The following is a 15548-nucleotide window of genomic DNA, read 5'->3' as shown; positions in this document are numbered from 1 at the left end:
AAACAACTTGATGCAGTTGTTTTATCAATCCATTCTACAGTTTTAATAACGGTCAAATATGGACTAAATAAACTTGTTGGGAATTGGATTTGCTTGATAGGGACTAAAACTTGGAATTAGTGATATCGTGGCCTGAAAATTCAAAAGTTTTGATAATAATATGCTCCAATGTGTTTGAATCTTCCATGCAGAAAATACAAATATCATCCTTAATTCTTATTATGTCTAATCTGATTACTCTAGTGTTGGCCTGAACCAAAACTACTTTTGTTTTGAATTTTTCAGTAAGATTAGAATATAATTATGCAAACCTTGTTTTAACAACTTTTTAATTTAAATCCCTTTAATGTGACGAGTCTCATAACCCTCTAATTTATGTGTATAAATTGCTAAAAAAGTTCTGCCATAACATTTTCATGGCTATAAACACACGAGATTTGCATGGAAATGAAAGCATTCTATATACAGAAAGGGATTTGAATGGAATATAATTATCTGGTCATTCCTCCTGGAGGCATGGCTATCCCCCGATTCTGTCTCTGCATATTTCCATGCCATCCTGCAACAAATTTACCACATCAAAACTATTCTAGTTACTACTAGTAGTAGTAGTATATATTTTCACACCTTCTATTAGTACTACTAATTAATTTCTGTATGAATAAGCGAAGAAAATGCTATAGATTGATTAAAATGTTGTGTTGTACGTGATCAAAACATTTAGTAGTAGTATTATAGAAATAACATACTGATGGTCATGTCGAATCCACGATTCTTAAGCTCGCGATACTCTTGACAGAGAGCACAAGTCTGGCAGAAGCAATGGACGCAGCAGTCGCAACAGGGAGCGAGTATTGCTGCCTCATTTTGGAGCGGTAGCAACACGAATAGCACCACGGGAACCCCACCAAGCACAATGATGGAGTACGTACTAAACAAGCCCAACAGCAGTGATGAGTCGGCGAAAATTTGATGTTAGTGAATGCAGGAAAAACGCAGATCACGACACAGAGAATTTACGTGGTTCGATTTACTGAGGTAAATCTACGTCCACGGGAAGAAAAGAGAGCAGAGTTGTATTGCTTGATCTGTTTTCTACAGCTTACAATACAGACTTGCTATTTTGTATTTTATCTCTAGAGATCGAGAGAATGTCTAGAAGCTAACCCTATCTATTTGATCTAGGTTCTTATTTATACCAAGGACCAAGATCGTGGCATGCAGCTATTTACTAGGTAGTGGATGTCGTGGAGATCGTGGCGATCTTGCATGGGTCCACTATCCTGCATGAGTTAATGACTGCTTGACACCACTAAATAGATCATGGGTGTAGTGGAGGTCGTGGAGGTTCTGCATGAGTCCACTATCTCCCAGTTCGGTCGAATACTGAGACCGAACTGCTGAATTATTGCCGAGCAGCTTTTGCCGATCTGAGAGTAGAGCTTGATGCCGACCTGAGAGCAGAGTTTGATCGGTTGGCTTTTACCGAGCTGTAGGCTGGGGCCGAACTCTTTGGTTGTGCCGAACTGAACTCTGATACTCTTTAGTCATGCCGAACTGATACTCTTTCTTGGGCTTTAGGCTGATGGGCTTGTTTAGTACCTTGTTTAGTACGTACTCCATCACTACCCCCCCCGGAAAGCGAAGTGAATCACTTCGGCATTCTGGATAATGGTACGGGGTAAGTTGATGTTTGTCCTTGGTCTGATGAAGTGAACTCTTCTTTGACCGGACTCGTCTTTGGTCTGATGAAATAAACATCTTTGACCGGACTCGTCTTTTGGTCTGATGAAATAAACATCTTTGACCGGACTAAGCTTGTGTCCTAATTTGGCGAGTTTTATCGCTCGGATTGGACTTTCCGTTGTCCTAATTTGGGGATCGGACTTTCCCTTGTCCTAATTCAGGCAAGTTTTATCGCGAGAATCGGACTTTCGTTGCAGTTCGTTTCAGACGAAGTGCTTGATTTTTAAGCCGAATTGTGGTCTTGTATCCTCTTTAGAAGCTTGGACTTCACCATCGTTGGCTTATTGCAGCTCGTTTCAGACGAACTGCTTGTTTAAGCTGAATTGTGGTCTTGTATCTTCTGTAGAAGCTTTGACTCGCAATCGTTGGCTTGTTGCAGCTCGTTTCAGACGAACTGCTTGTTTAAGCTGAATTGTGGTCTTGTATCTTCTGTAGAAGCTTTGACTCACAATCGTTGGCTTGTTGCAGCTCGTTTCAGACGAACTGCTTGTTTAAGCTGAATTGAGGTCTTGTATCTTCTGTAGAAGCTTTGACTCACAATCGTTGGCTTATATATGTTCTAAGAAGGGGATCAGCCTTCGAAGAACAAGATACCTCAGTAACATTTGTAAGAGACGACACGCACAGAGACAGACAAAACACACAAACAAAACGCACAGAGACAAATAAAGACCAAGTAAACCAAATAAAGCACATTGAGCAAACAGGACTCAAAACTGACTGACCGGACTGTCTCTTACAAATGGAACTTTTTGAGGTTGGAAATGTGCCATGTTCGGGGTACCTGTTCTCCTGACATGTGAGCTAATTTGTAAGATCCTTTGCCGAGGACTTCTGACACCCGATACGGACCTTCCCATGTGGGTTCGAGCTTGCCCAGCTTTTCTGCTCGGCTTACTTCGTTGTTTCTCAGGACGAGATCTCCCACTTGAAATTGCAGCTTCTTCACCCTTTGGTTGTAATACCGGGCTACTTGCTCCTTGTACTTGGCTGCTTTTATGCATGCCAATTCTCTTCTTTCTTCGGTAAGATCTAGCTCGGCTCGCAGTCCGTCGTCATTCATTTCTGAGGAGAAATTTAGAGTTCGGGGACTGGGTACGCCGATCTCCACCGGAATTACAGCTTCAGTGCCGTACACCAGACTGTACGGAGTTTCACCGTTGGAGGTTGTGGGTGTAGTTCGGTAGGACCATAGGACTTGAGGGAGATTTTCTACCCATTGTCCTTTGGCTTGTTCTAACCGAGCTTTTAACCCTTTCACCAGGATACGATTTGTTACCTCCGTTTGTCCGTTTGCTTGTGGATGAGAGACCGAAGTGAACCGCTGTTGAATATTCAGCTCTTGGCACCAATTTTTGAACGTCTTGTCGGTGAACTGAGTCCCGTTATCCGAGATGAGGATGTGGGGTATGCCAAATCGGCACACTATGTTCTTCCAGACGAAATCCAATGCCTTCGAGCTCGTTATCGTAGCTAATGGTTCAGCTTCCACCCACTTCGTAAAGTAGTCCACGGCAACGATTAGGAATTTCATTTGCCGCGGAGCTTGAGGAAGTGGTCCCACTATGTCTATGCCCCATTGCATGAAAGGCCAAGGGCTTTGCATAGTGGATAGATCGGTCTGCGGCATCCTTGGGATATTTGCATGGATTTGGCACTTTGGGCATGTCTTGACGAGCTGCACTGCTTCTTGTACCAAGGTTGGCCAATAATATCCCCATCTTAGAACTTTTTTAGCTAAAGCTCTAGCTCCGATGTGGCTGCCGCACGATCCTTCATGAACTTCTCTGAGGATGTAGTCCGTCTCTTCTGGTCCTACGCACCGCAATAACGGCTGGAGGTAAGACTTTCTAAAGAGGACCCCTTCATGAAGTTCGTACCGAAGTGCTCGGCACGTGATCTTCCGAGCTTCTCTCTTATCCTCGGGCAATTGTCCTTGATCCAGATACTGCAAGATCGGCGTCATCCAGTTCGGCGAGCTGGATACTGAATGTACCTCGGCTTCATCAATGCTTCGATGCATTAATTCTTCCGCCTTTGAGCTCGGATCTGAGGCCAACTTACTTAAGGTATCTGCTCGGCTATTTTCCGCTCTGGGAACGCGGATTATCCGAAAATAGGAGAAACTTCGGCTGATGCTTTGCGCTTTGTCCAAATACTTCTTCATTCTCTCGTCACGGGCTTCACTTGTACCCAACATGTGATTTACTATGACTTGTGAATCACAATGGACTTTGAGAGATTTGACGAGCAGACTTTGCGCTAACTGGAGTCCGGCCAGGAGGGCTTCGTACTCGGCTTTATTATTAGTAGTGGGGAATAGGAACCGAAGTGAGTAGGTTACCTCGTGTCCGTCGGGAGCGACGAGTAAAATACCAGCTCCACTTCCCATCTTGTTTGAAGCTCCATCTACGAATCCGCTCCAGCAGTCTGGCGGCTCTACTTCGGATTCCAAGGGCTGTGCTAGTTCGGCATTGGCAGAATTTTTCTGTTCGGCAATGACAGGGATTGCTTGATCGAACTTGGCCTCTGTAAGAAAATCTGCCAAGGCTTGTCCCTTGATGGCTTTCCGAGGTAGGTACTCGATTGAGTGTTCTCCCAGCTCTATGGCCCATTTGGCGATTCTGCCTGATGCTTCTGGCTTGGTCAAAACTTGCCGAAGAGGCAGATCGGTTAAGACGCATACCTTGTGAGCATAGAAGTATGGCCGCAGTCTCCTTGCTGCATTTACTAGCGCCAGAGCAATTTTTTCCAGAGGTTGATACCTTGTTTCTGGACCTCTTAATGCTCGGCTTGTAAAGTAGATGGGAAACTGCTTTAGGCCTTCTTCTCGTACAAGCACCGCGCTGATGGTTTGATCTGAAGCCGCTAAGTATAAGAATATTACTTCGGCTTCGGTTGGAGCAGAGAGAATAGGAAGCTCGGCCAGATAACTTTTGAGCTCGTCAAAGGCCTTTTTCTGCTCGGCTCCCCACTCAAACTTTGGTGCCTTTTTCAACACCTTGAAGAACGGCAGTTGCTTTTCGGCTGCTTGGGAAAGGAATCGATTCAGTGCGGCTAGACATCCGGTTAGCCTTTGCACGTCATGTATGGACTTCGGCATTGCCATGTTCTGAACGACTTGAACTTTTGAGGGGTTTGCCTTGAGTCCGTCCTTTGAAACCCAACAACCCAGAAACTTTCCCGAATCTACCAAAAAGGTACACTTTTGGGGATTAAGTTTGAGGTTGGCTTTCTTGAGCACGTTGAGAGTGGACTTGAGGTTGTGCTCGTACTCCGAAGTGCTTTTGCTTTTGACGACGATATCGTCAACATACACTTCGACCTCCTTTCCAATCAGGTGCCGAAAAAGCTTGTCTACCATCCTTTGATAAGTGGCTCCGGCATTCTTTAAACCGAATGGCATCTTTTTATAAGCGAAAATGCCGAAATCGGTAATGAAAGCTGTTTTCGGAGCGTCACTCTCATCCATCAATACTTGGTGATATCCTTTGTATAAATCAAGAAAACAGAAAATTTCGAAGCCGATCAAAGCTTCTACTTTTTTATCTATATTCGGAAGGGGATAGCAATCTTTAGGACAGTGCTTGTTTAGATCGGTAAAATCTATGCACATCCGCCATCCTCCTTCTTTTTTCTTGATCATCACAGGATTGGCCACCCAGGAAGGATATTTCACCTCGAATAGTACATCCGCTTTTAGTAATTGGCGGACTTCGTCATGGATGACTTGGCTTCTTTCTGCCGCAAAGAGTCTTTGCTTCTGTTTTACTGGCCGGATTGAAGGATCAATATTTAACCGATGAGTGATTACCTCGGGGGGCACTCCGGTCATGTCCAACGGAGACCATGCAAAGACATCTTTGTACTCCTTGAGGAGCTGAATGGTCTTTTCCCGGAGTAGAGGCGTTCCTGCGAAGCCGATCTTGACCGTTCTGGATGGATCATCTTCGTATAACTGAACGGTCATTGAGTTCGGCTCTGAAGTGACTTCGGTCATCTCGCTTGCCTCTGACTCCGGTTGCTGTGATTGCTATGCTTGATGGTGCCGAACTGATTGTTCGGCACTTTTAAGCGCAATCTGCAGACATTCTTTTGCTCTCTTTTGATCACCTCGGATGACCGCTATCCCACCTTTAGTGGGGATCTTGATGGTGAGGTGATAAGTAGAGCAAACGGCCCGAACTGTGTTGAGCCAGTCTCTCCCCAGGATGATGTTGTACGGGGACCGAGCTTTCACCACAAAGAACTCGATCATCGTATTGGAGCTTGTAGGCGCTTTTCCCACCGTGATCGGAAGGCTGATAATACCTTCAGGGCGGGTGTCCTCCTGGGCGAAACTTTTCAGAGGAAGTGGAGCCGGATTGAGCCGAGCTGGATCCACTTCCATTTTATCGAAACATTCTTTAAAAAGAATGCTGACTGACGCTCCTGTATCCACAAATACTCTGTGGATCAGTTTGTTTGCCACTCCGGCTTGAATGACAATAGCGTCTTGGTGAGGAGAGATGGCTGGGACGGGATCGGCATCTGAAAATGTAATCACTTCGTCTTTCTTCAGCCTTTTATGTGTTGGCTCCTCTTGATTGGAACCTCTGCGTTCTGCTTTTAGGGACGACTTAGTCTTCCCGGCAGGGAGAGCATCAATAGTCAGGATTACTCCATCATATTGCGGCTCGTCGTCGTCTTCGGGATCCTCATGCCTTTTCGGATCCTGAGGATTGCAGTTCGCACCTCTCTGCCTTTTGTTCTTTTTCGGCTGCTTGCTTTGGTATTTTTTTAACGTTCCCGTTTTCACAAGAACATCAATACCTGCAGCCAAATCTCGGCACTCCTCGGTATCGTGACCGTGGGTTTGATGGAAGGAGCAATATCGATCCTGAGGTCGCCGCGCGGCTGATTTCGTCATCCGCTTTGGTCTTTCGAACATATCGGAATGTAGTTCGAAAATTTCCGCTTTTGACTTGTTTAATGGTACGAGCTGAGCGGGCGGCTTCTCAGGATTGAGACGGGGTCCCAATCTGTCTTGCACCGGAGCCCTTTGAATTCTTTCAAATGGAGTCCGGCGAGGATGCCCCTGGTCGCTATGATCGGGCTTCCTTCTGTCTCCTCGGGACGATGAGCTGTCTAAAGACCGTTTTCGACGGTCTGCCTCATCGGCACGGGAGTACTGGTCCGCAATGTCCCACATTTCTTGAGCTGTTTGCGGACCGCACTCCACGAGCTTTCTGTAGAGAGCTCCGGGCTGGATTCCATTTTGGAATGCCGAAATGACAAGTAGATCGTTGAGATCATCTACTTCTATACGTCAAGGTCGCGACGAAAAGATCAGCGACTTCCTGACGAGATTCCACAAGGAATGCCTACAAGTAGATGATCTCAACGATCTACTTGTCATTTCGGCATTCCAAAATGGAATCCAGCCCGGAGCTCTCTACAGAAAGCTCGTGGAGTGCGGTCCGCAAACAGCTCAAGAAATGTGGGACATTGCGGACCAGTTCTCCCGTGCCGATGAGGCAGACCGTCGAAAACGGTCTTTAGACAGCTCATCTAGAGGAGACGAAAAGAAGCCCGATCATAGCGATCAGAGGTTTCCTCGCCGAACTCCTTTTGAAAGAATTCAAAGGGCACCGGTACAAGGCAGATTGGGACCACGTCTCAATCCTGAGAAGCCGCCCGCTCAGTTCGTACCATTGAACAAGTCAAGAGCGGAAATTTTCGAACTGCATTCCGATATGTTCGAAAAGCCAAGGCGGATGACGAAATCGGCCGCGCGCCGACCTCAGGATCAATATTGCTCCTTCCATCAAGACTACGGTCACGATACCGAGGAGTGCCGACATTTGGCTGCAGGTATTGATGCCCTTGTGAAAGCAGGGACGTTAAAAAAATACCAAAGCAAGCAGCCGAAAAGGAACAAAAAGCAGGGAGGTGCGAACTGCGCTCCTCAGGATCCGAAAAGGCAACGGGATCCCGAAGACGATAACGAGCCGCAATATGATGGAGTAATCCTAACTATTGACGCTCTCCCTGCCGAGAAGACTAAATCGTCTCTGAAGTCATAGAGCAGAAAAAGGCTTTTGACGAGCTCAAAAGTTATTTAGCCGAGCTTCCAATTCTCTCTGCTCCAACAGATGCCGAAGTGATTTTCTTATACTTAGCGGCATCCGATCAAACCATTAGCGCGGTGCTTGTACGAGAAGAAGGCCTAAAGCAGTTTCCCATCTACTTTACAAGCCGAGCATTAAGAGGTCCAGAAACAAGGTATCAACCTCTGGAAAAAATTGCTCTGGCGTTAGTAAATGCAGCAAGGAGACTGCGGCCATACTTCTATGCTCACAAGGTATGCGTCTTAACCGATCTGCCTCTTCGGCAAGTTTTGACCAAGCCAGAAGCATCAGGCAGAATCGCCAAATGGGCCATAGAGCTGGGAGAACACTCAATCGAGTACCTACCTCGAAAAGCCATCAAGGGACAAGCCTTGGCAGATTTTCTTGCAGAGGCCAAGTTCGATAAAGCAATCCCTGTCATTGCCGAACAGAAAAATTCTGCCAATGCCGAACTAGCACAGCCCTTGGAATCCGAAGAAGAGCCGCCGGACTGCTGGAGCGGATTCGTAGATGGAGCTTCGAATAAAATGGGAAGTGGAGCTGGTATTCTGCTTATCGCTCCCGATGGACACGAGGTAACCTATTCACTTCGGTTCTCATTCCCAACCACTAATAACGAAGCCGAATACGAAGCCCTCCTTGCCGGACTCCAGTTAGCGCAAAGTCTGCTCGTCAAATCTCTCAAAGTCCATTGTGATTCACAAGTCATAGTAAATCACATATTAGGTACAAGTGAAGCTCGTGACGAGAGAATGAAGAAGTATTTGGACAAAGCGCAAAGCATCAGCCGAAGTTTCTCCTATTTTCGGATAATCCGCATTCCCAGAGCGGAAAATAGCCGAGCAGATACCTTAAGTAAGTTGGCCTCAGATCCGAGCTCAAAGGCGGAAGAATTAATGCATCGAAGCATTGATGAAGCCGAGGTACATTCAGTAACCAGCTCGCCGAACTGGATGACGCCGATCTTACAGTATCTAGATCAAGGACAACTGCCCGAGGATAAGAGAGAAGCTCGGAAAATCACATGCCGAGCACTTCGGTACGAACTTCATGAAGGAGTCTTATACAGAAAGTCCTACCTTCAGCCGTTATTACGATGTATAGGGCCAGAAGAGACGGACTACATCCTCAGAGAAGTTCATGAAGGATCGTGCGGCAGCCACATCGGGGCTAGAGCTTTAGCTAAAAAAGTTCTAAGATGGGGATATTATTGGCCAACCTTGGTACAAGAAGCAGTGCAGCTCGTCAAGACATGCCCGAAGTGCCAAGTCCATGCAAATATCCCAAGGATGCCGCAGACCGATTTATCCACTATGCAAAGCCCTTGGCCTTTTATGCAATGGGGTATAGACATAGTAGGACCACTACCACAAGCTCCTCGGCAAATAAAATTCCTAATCGTTGCCGTGGACTACTTTACGAAGTGGGTGGAAGCTGAACCATTAGCTACGATAACGAGCTCGAAGGCATTGGATTTCGTCTGGAAGAACATAGTGTGCCGATTTGGCATACCCCACATCCTCATCTCGGATAACGGGACTCAGTTCACCGACAAGACGTTCAAGAATTGGTGCCAAGAGCTGAATATTCAACAGCGGTTCACTTCGGTCTCTCATCCACAAGCAAACGGACAAACGGAGGTAACAAATCGTATCCTGGTGAAAGGGTTAAAAGCTCGGTTAGAACAAGCCAAAGGACAATGGGTAGAAAATCTCCCTCAAGTCCTATGGTCCTACCGAACTACATCCACAACCTCCAACGGTGAAACTCCGTACAGTCTTGTGTACCGCACTGAAGCCGTGATTCCGGTGGAGATCGGCATACCCAGTCCCCGAACTCTAAATTTCTCAGCAGAAATGAATGACGACGGACTGAGAGCCGAGCTAGATCTTGCCGAAGAAAGAAGAGAATTGGCATGCATAAAAGCAGCCAAGTACAAGGAGCAAGTAGCCCGGTATTATAACCAAAGGGTGAAGAAGCTGCAATTTCAAGTGGGAGATCTCGTCTTGAGAAACAACGAAGTAAGCCGAGCAGAAAAGCTGGGCAAACTCGAACCCACATGGGAAGGTCCGTATCGGGTGTCAGAAGTCCTCGGCAAAGGGTCTTACAAATTGGCTCACATGTCAGGAGAACAGGTACCCCGAACATGGCACATTTCCAACCTCAAGAAGTTCCATTTGTAAGAGACAGTCCGGTCAGTCAGTCAGTCTTGAGTCCTGTTCGGTCAATGTGCTTTCTTTGGTTTGCTTGGTCTTTTTGTCTATGTGCGTTTTGTCTGTCTATGTGCGTGTCGTCTCTTACAAATGTTGCTGAGGTATCTTGTTCTTCGAAGGCTGATCCCCTTTTTAGAACATATATAAGCCAACGATTGTGAAGTCAAAGCTTCTAAAGAGGATACAAGACCACAATTCAGCTTAAACAAGCAGTTCGTCTGAAACGAGCTGCAATAAGCCAACGATTGTGAAGTCAAAGCTTCTAAAGAAGATACAAGGCCACAATTCAGCTTAAACAAGCAGTTCGTCTGAAATGAACTGCAATAAGCCAACGATTGAGTCAAAGCTTCTAAAGAGGATACAAGACCACAATTCAGCTTAAACAAGCAGTTCGTCTGAAACGAGCTGCAATAAGCCAACGATTGTGAAGTCAAAGCTTCTAAAGAAGATACAAGGCCACAATTCAGCTTAAACAAGCAGTTCGTCTGAAACGAGCTGCAATAAGCCAACGATTGTGAAGTCAAAGCTTCTAAAGAAGATACAAGGCCACAATTCAGCTTAAACAAGCAGTTCGTCTGAAACGAACTGCAATAAGCCAACGATTGTGAAGTCCAAGCTTCTAAAGAGGATACAAGACCGCAATTCAGCTTAAGAATCAAGCACTTCGTCTGAAACGAACTGCAACGAAAGTCCGATTCTCGCGATAAAACTTGCCTGAATTAGGACAAGGGAAAGTCCGATCCACGCGATAAAACTCGCCGAATTAGGACGACCAAGTTCGGTCAAAGAAGTTTACCTCATAAGACCGAGGACGACCATGTCTAGTCAAAGAGGTTTACTGCATAAGACCACTTCGGTTAACTGGGAAAGTCCGATCCACGCGATAAAACTCGCCGAATTAGGACAAGGGAAAGTTCGATCCCGGCGACAAAAATCGCCAAATTAGAACACAAACCGAGTCCGGTCAAAGATGTTTATTTCATCAGACCAAAGACGAGTCCGGTCAAAGATGTTTATTTCATCAGACCAAAGACGAGTCCGGTCAAAGATGTTTATTTCATCAGACCAAAGACGAGTCCGGTCAAAGATGTTTATTTCATCAGACCAAAGACGAGTCCGGTCAAAGAAGAGTTCACTTCATAAGACCGAGGACAAACATCAACTTACCCCGTACCGTTATCCAGAATGCCGAAGTAATTCACTTCGCTTTTCGGGGGGGGTAGTGATGGAGTACGTACTAAACAAGCCCAACAGCAGTAAAGCCCATCAGCCTAAAGCCCAAGAAAGAGTATCAGTTCGGCGTTACCAAAGAGTTCGGCCCCAGCCTATAGCTCGGTAAAAGCCGACCAATCAAGCTCTACAAAGCTGCTCGGCAATAGTTCAGCAGTTCGGTCTCAGCATCGGCAAAAGCTGCTCGGCAATACCGAACTGGGAGCCACGACCTCCACTACACGATCTATCTAGTGGTGGACCCATGCAGGCTCTCATGACCTCCACGACATCCACGACATAGTTACTGATGATGTAAGCCACTGCCTAGTTAGTGGCCATGCAGGATCTCATGACCTCCATGACCTCCACGACTTAGGGTGGTGATGCAAGCCACGATCTCAGTTCAATATATAAATAGAACTTAGATCTGATAGACCAGATTTTCTATTAAGCTCTCTAGAGATAAAAAGATCATATAGCAAGTCTGTGTTGTAAGCTGTAATCCCAGATCAAGCAATACAATCTTGCCCTCCCTTCTTCCCGTGGACGTAGATTTACTTCAGTAAATCGAACCACGTAAATTCATTGTGTCGTGATCTTTATTCTCTACCAACATTCAAACATCAGAAATTCGCGGATTCATCACACAACAATGTGTACCATGCTCCATTCAGACAACCAGCTGCACCATCCCAATATTTCATTAAAAGGAAAATCACCACAAAGATTGAACTGGTAAAAATATCAGCCTCAAATGCATGGGCAACAGCGCATTGGTGTAGATGGATATTGACATTAGGGTTTTACCGAGCATATCCTTTTGTTTAAAAGTCTACTCCCACAAATTATTCTTTCCAAATTCTATCATATTTCCATATATAACTAGATTATGAACATTTTTAGGTATAATTGAATACTCTAGCCGTCCCCTATTATATGTCTATTTTTATATTTTGGTACGTCCTTTATTAATTGTCCCACTTTATTTTAATACTTTTGATAGTGGACCTCAAATAATTCCAGTATCTCATTTTACTACTCTCTCGGTCCACCATTTAAAGAACTATTTTCCATTTTGGGTTTCCACAATTTATAGAACTATTTCTTTATTCCACTTTTAGTATACGAACCCCACTTTCTACCAATTTTTTACACTCACAATCATCCAATATAAAACTAATACTTTAAATGGGTCCACATTCCCCTCACTTTCTTCCTTTACTTTTCTTCACAAAGTCAAATAATTTCTTAAAACTTATATTAGTAGACGAAGGGCTTTTTTAAATAGTGGACGAAGGGAGTATAATATTAGTAGTAGTATAAGTATAAAAGTAATATCTACATTGCACTTAACTTTTTCAATGATTTTTTCTTTATATTTCTTAAAATCTATGTCTCGGTGAAAATTAGATATGTATAGTTACAGCTGGATCCTCGGTCGACGATCTCAGAAATCCGGCCAAAAGTAATGCATGGTCACCAGCACGTCAAGCAACCTGATTATTTATGAACACACCAACCATTGAGTAATGATAGATTCGAATTGTGAATTAAGAGATGGTTAGGATAATTCAGAATTAAACTCACAGCTGTCGGATCCGGAACAACAACCGCAGAGACCGGTGGACCAGGGGACCTTACTATGAGGGTTTGGGGGATGAGGAGGTCTCGGCTCCGGCGGAGGTCATCGGGATCCCAGTCGCAGTGGCGTAAGATGCCGTGGCGTTGGAGTTGGTGGAGACCATGATTCACTCAATCGATTACTCACTAAATTGGGGATGGATGATGATACAAATATAAACAAAATTGTGTGCTGCAACCAACGTCAGTGAAGTTGCTAGCTATCATTTATATTCAAGAGGCGTTAATTGGGGACAACTTTCCATAAATGAAAGTAAAATTCTTTTGAATCCAGCTCATCCCCGTTGATCAAGGAAAGTAAAAACTGATCAGTTATTGATGCAAATGGATCTCGAGCGATTTGTTGATCTATATATATAAACTAGCACCAACTTATAATCAAATAAAAGGAAATACTAAGACAATGATACAAATCGAATGAATTTATTTTCAATGATTAGAGTAATGTACATCGCTGAATTCTATAAAGAATGAGAAAAAAGTTAAATCTTTTCCACAAAAAATACAATCTACCTTCGAGACCAAAAAGAGCCTAATGTGGAGGATAATTATTTTATTAAAGCAATGGACTACATATATATGTATATGTATGTAAGCCCGTGGAGGATAATTATTTTATTAAAGCAATGGACTACATATATATGTATATGTATGTAAGCCCCTTTTTGAACCGTAATTTTCGAGTCCTAAAATTTTTGTATTTAATATCGTGAAGTCCGGGATTAAATGACGAGTGAAATGATTATTTGATATTCCTGTGACCTAATTGGATTTAGAGTTTTGACTGTGCGTTGACCGAGTCAACTTCGTTGATTACGTGACGTGACTGTTTAAAAAAAATTGATGCAGGGTGAATTAATTATTATTTGAATGAGTGGTTTTATTGCCGAGGCGAAATAACCTTTTTTACGAGTTCGGATTGCTATGGTGAATTTACAATTTGAAATTTAAATAATTTCTTTCCATGAGGAATATCTATTGGACTCAATTCCGTGTTGGATCCGATAAATTAGATAAATAATAAAAATTTAATCTTGCCAAAAGTAAATTGTGGGATACACGATTTAAAGGGTCTTGAGCTAAATAAATTAAATCCTACACTAAATAATTACAAGAAAATAGAGGATCTCAGAGCTGATCTCTTCCCTTCTCTCTCTACCGTGTTTATTCCTCCCAATCTGCAAATTAATTTTTTCCAAATTGAATTCAGTCAAATGCATATACATGTAGTCCATTGCTTTAATAAAATAATTATCCTCATTCTCCTTCTTCACTCCAATCTGCAAGAGAAATCTTTCCAATTATTCAACCACAATCAATTGAAATCAATCACCAAAAATTACTCTCAATACAAGATCATATCATTCCTCAACCCAAATCTCTCCGCCTCACACTTACAGACACCCAATTCACTTTGAATCACAACTCTCTCAAGGCGGCAGAGAAAGCAGTGAAAAGAGTTCATCTTCCTCCCTTCTCAAATTCTGATTCCACTAATAATTGTGTATTCATGTTCTATCTCACAGATTCCAACCCTTTCCAAATCAAACGCATGGAATATCTTTTAACAAAGAGGAAGCAGAGAGTCTGACGAGTTTTTGTTCGAGCCACACACGATTCAATCCTTTGCTTGTCTCGACTTCCTTTTGACAAGAGGTAATTACCATCTCTTTCCTCACAAATATTTTCACACAATGACATACAAATCCCCTTCTTCGACAGAAACCAAGAATTCAAATTCAGAGAGGAGAAAACAGAAGCCATAAAAATCCAATCCGTATACTATCTGTTGTTGAAGGTGATTCCTTGCAAGCGAGACGTAATATCAAGGCAAAGAAAATAATTAAGGATTAAGCACTCGAGGTGGGCTTTCTTTTAAATAAGGACAATGTCCTAACTATTTTATCGATGGGAATGAAATGTGAATATGTTTATCATGCCGTATTTTAGTTTTAACGTGCCTATGTGAAATGGCTTTGCCATCTACGGTTAAATCGAATTCGGATCCTTGCAGAGCTGCAAACCCAACTTGGATTAGTGTACAACTATGGTAGACCGTGTGCCATCTTATGGGTTGGTCGGTCTAGCGACTTGGTTTGTGGCCTCATTCAAAATTATGTATGAGTGATGCACTTTTTATTAGCACTATAAATACCTGCAAGTATACAGAGTAGGAATAGTATAGCTAAAGGTTAGTACCGGATATCAATCACGGGGAAAACAACACAAATTGTCTATCTTCCACTAAAACTCAATTACTATATGGAAGAACCGAAAGTTTTGGAGATTTTTAAAAACAAAGAACAATTTAAAGCAAAGAAACAACTAATTGTAATTAAACACAAAGATAAACGTATAGAGATAAGAGAATTCCGGGGGTGTACGTTCACAGTTATGGTTATACAAATTCCAACTACAACATCCTAGCACAGTTATTACTTTGATAGAATGAGTCACCTAGGTTATGCTCATGCGATGCAAACGTTGATTACAAACATTAGGGTTGTCAATCCTAAATACGTAACTCCTAAAAGCTCCTAAGACCCTTGAAAAGTCCTCACTCTCAATTAATAGTGTCATTTTAAATAAAGCTTAATTATAGTGTCTATTAAGTGGATCTAACTCG

At 43.5% G+C, this 15548-nt stretch overlaps 1 pseudogene; it reads right to left on the bottom strand.

Moving 5' to 3' along the window:
• Window positions 1–491: 491 nt before the first annotated feature.
• LOC121752815 lies at window positions 492–13026 on the bottom strand (annotated as a pseudogene).
• Window positions 13027–15548: the final 2522 nt, after the last annotated feature.

This window comes from Salvia splendens, chromosome 10, assembly GCF_004379255.2.
Source record: "Salvia splendens isolate huo1 chromosome 10, SspV2, whole genome shotgun sequence".
Classification (NCBI taxonomy): domain Eukaryota; kingdom Viridiplantae; phylum Streptophyta; class Magnoliopsida; order Lamiales; family Lamiaceae; genus Salvia; species Salvia splendens.
Note: the sequence above shows the minus strand (reverse complement) of the source record. Positions and strands in the feature narration are given on the sequence as shown.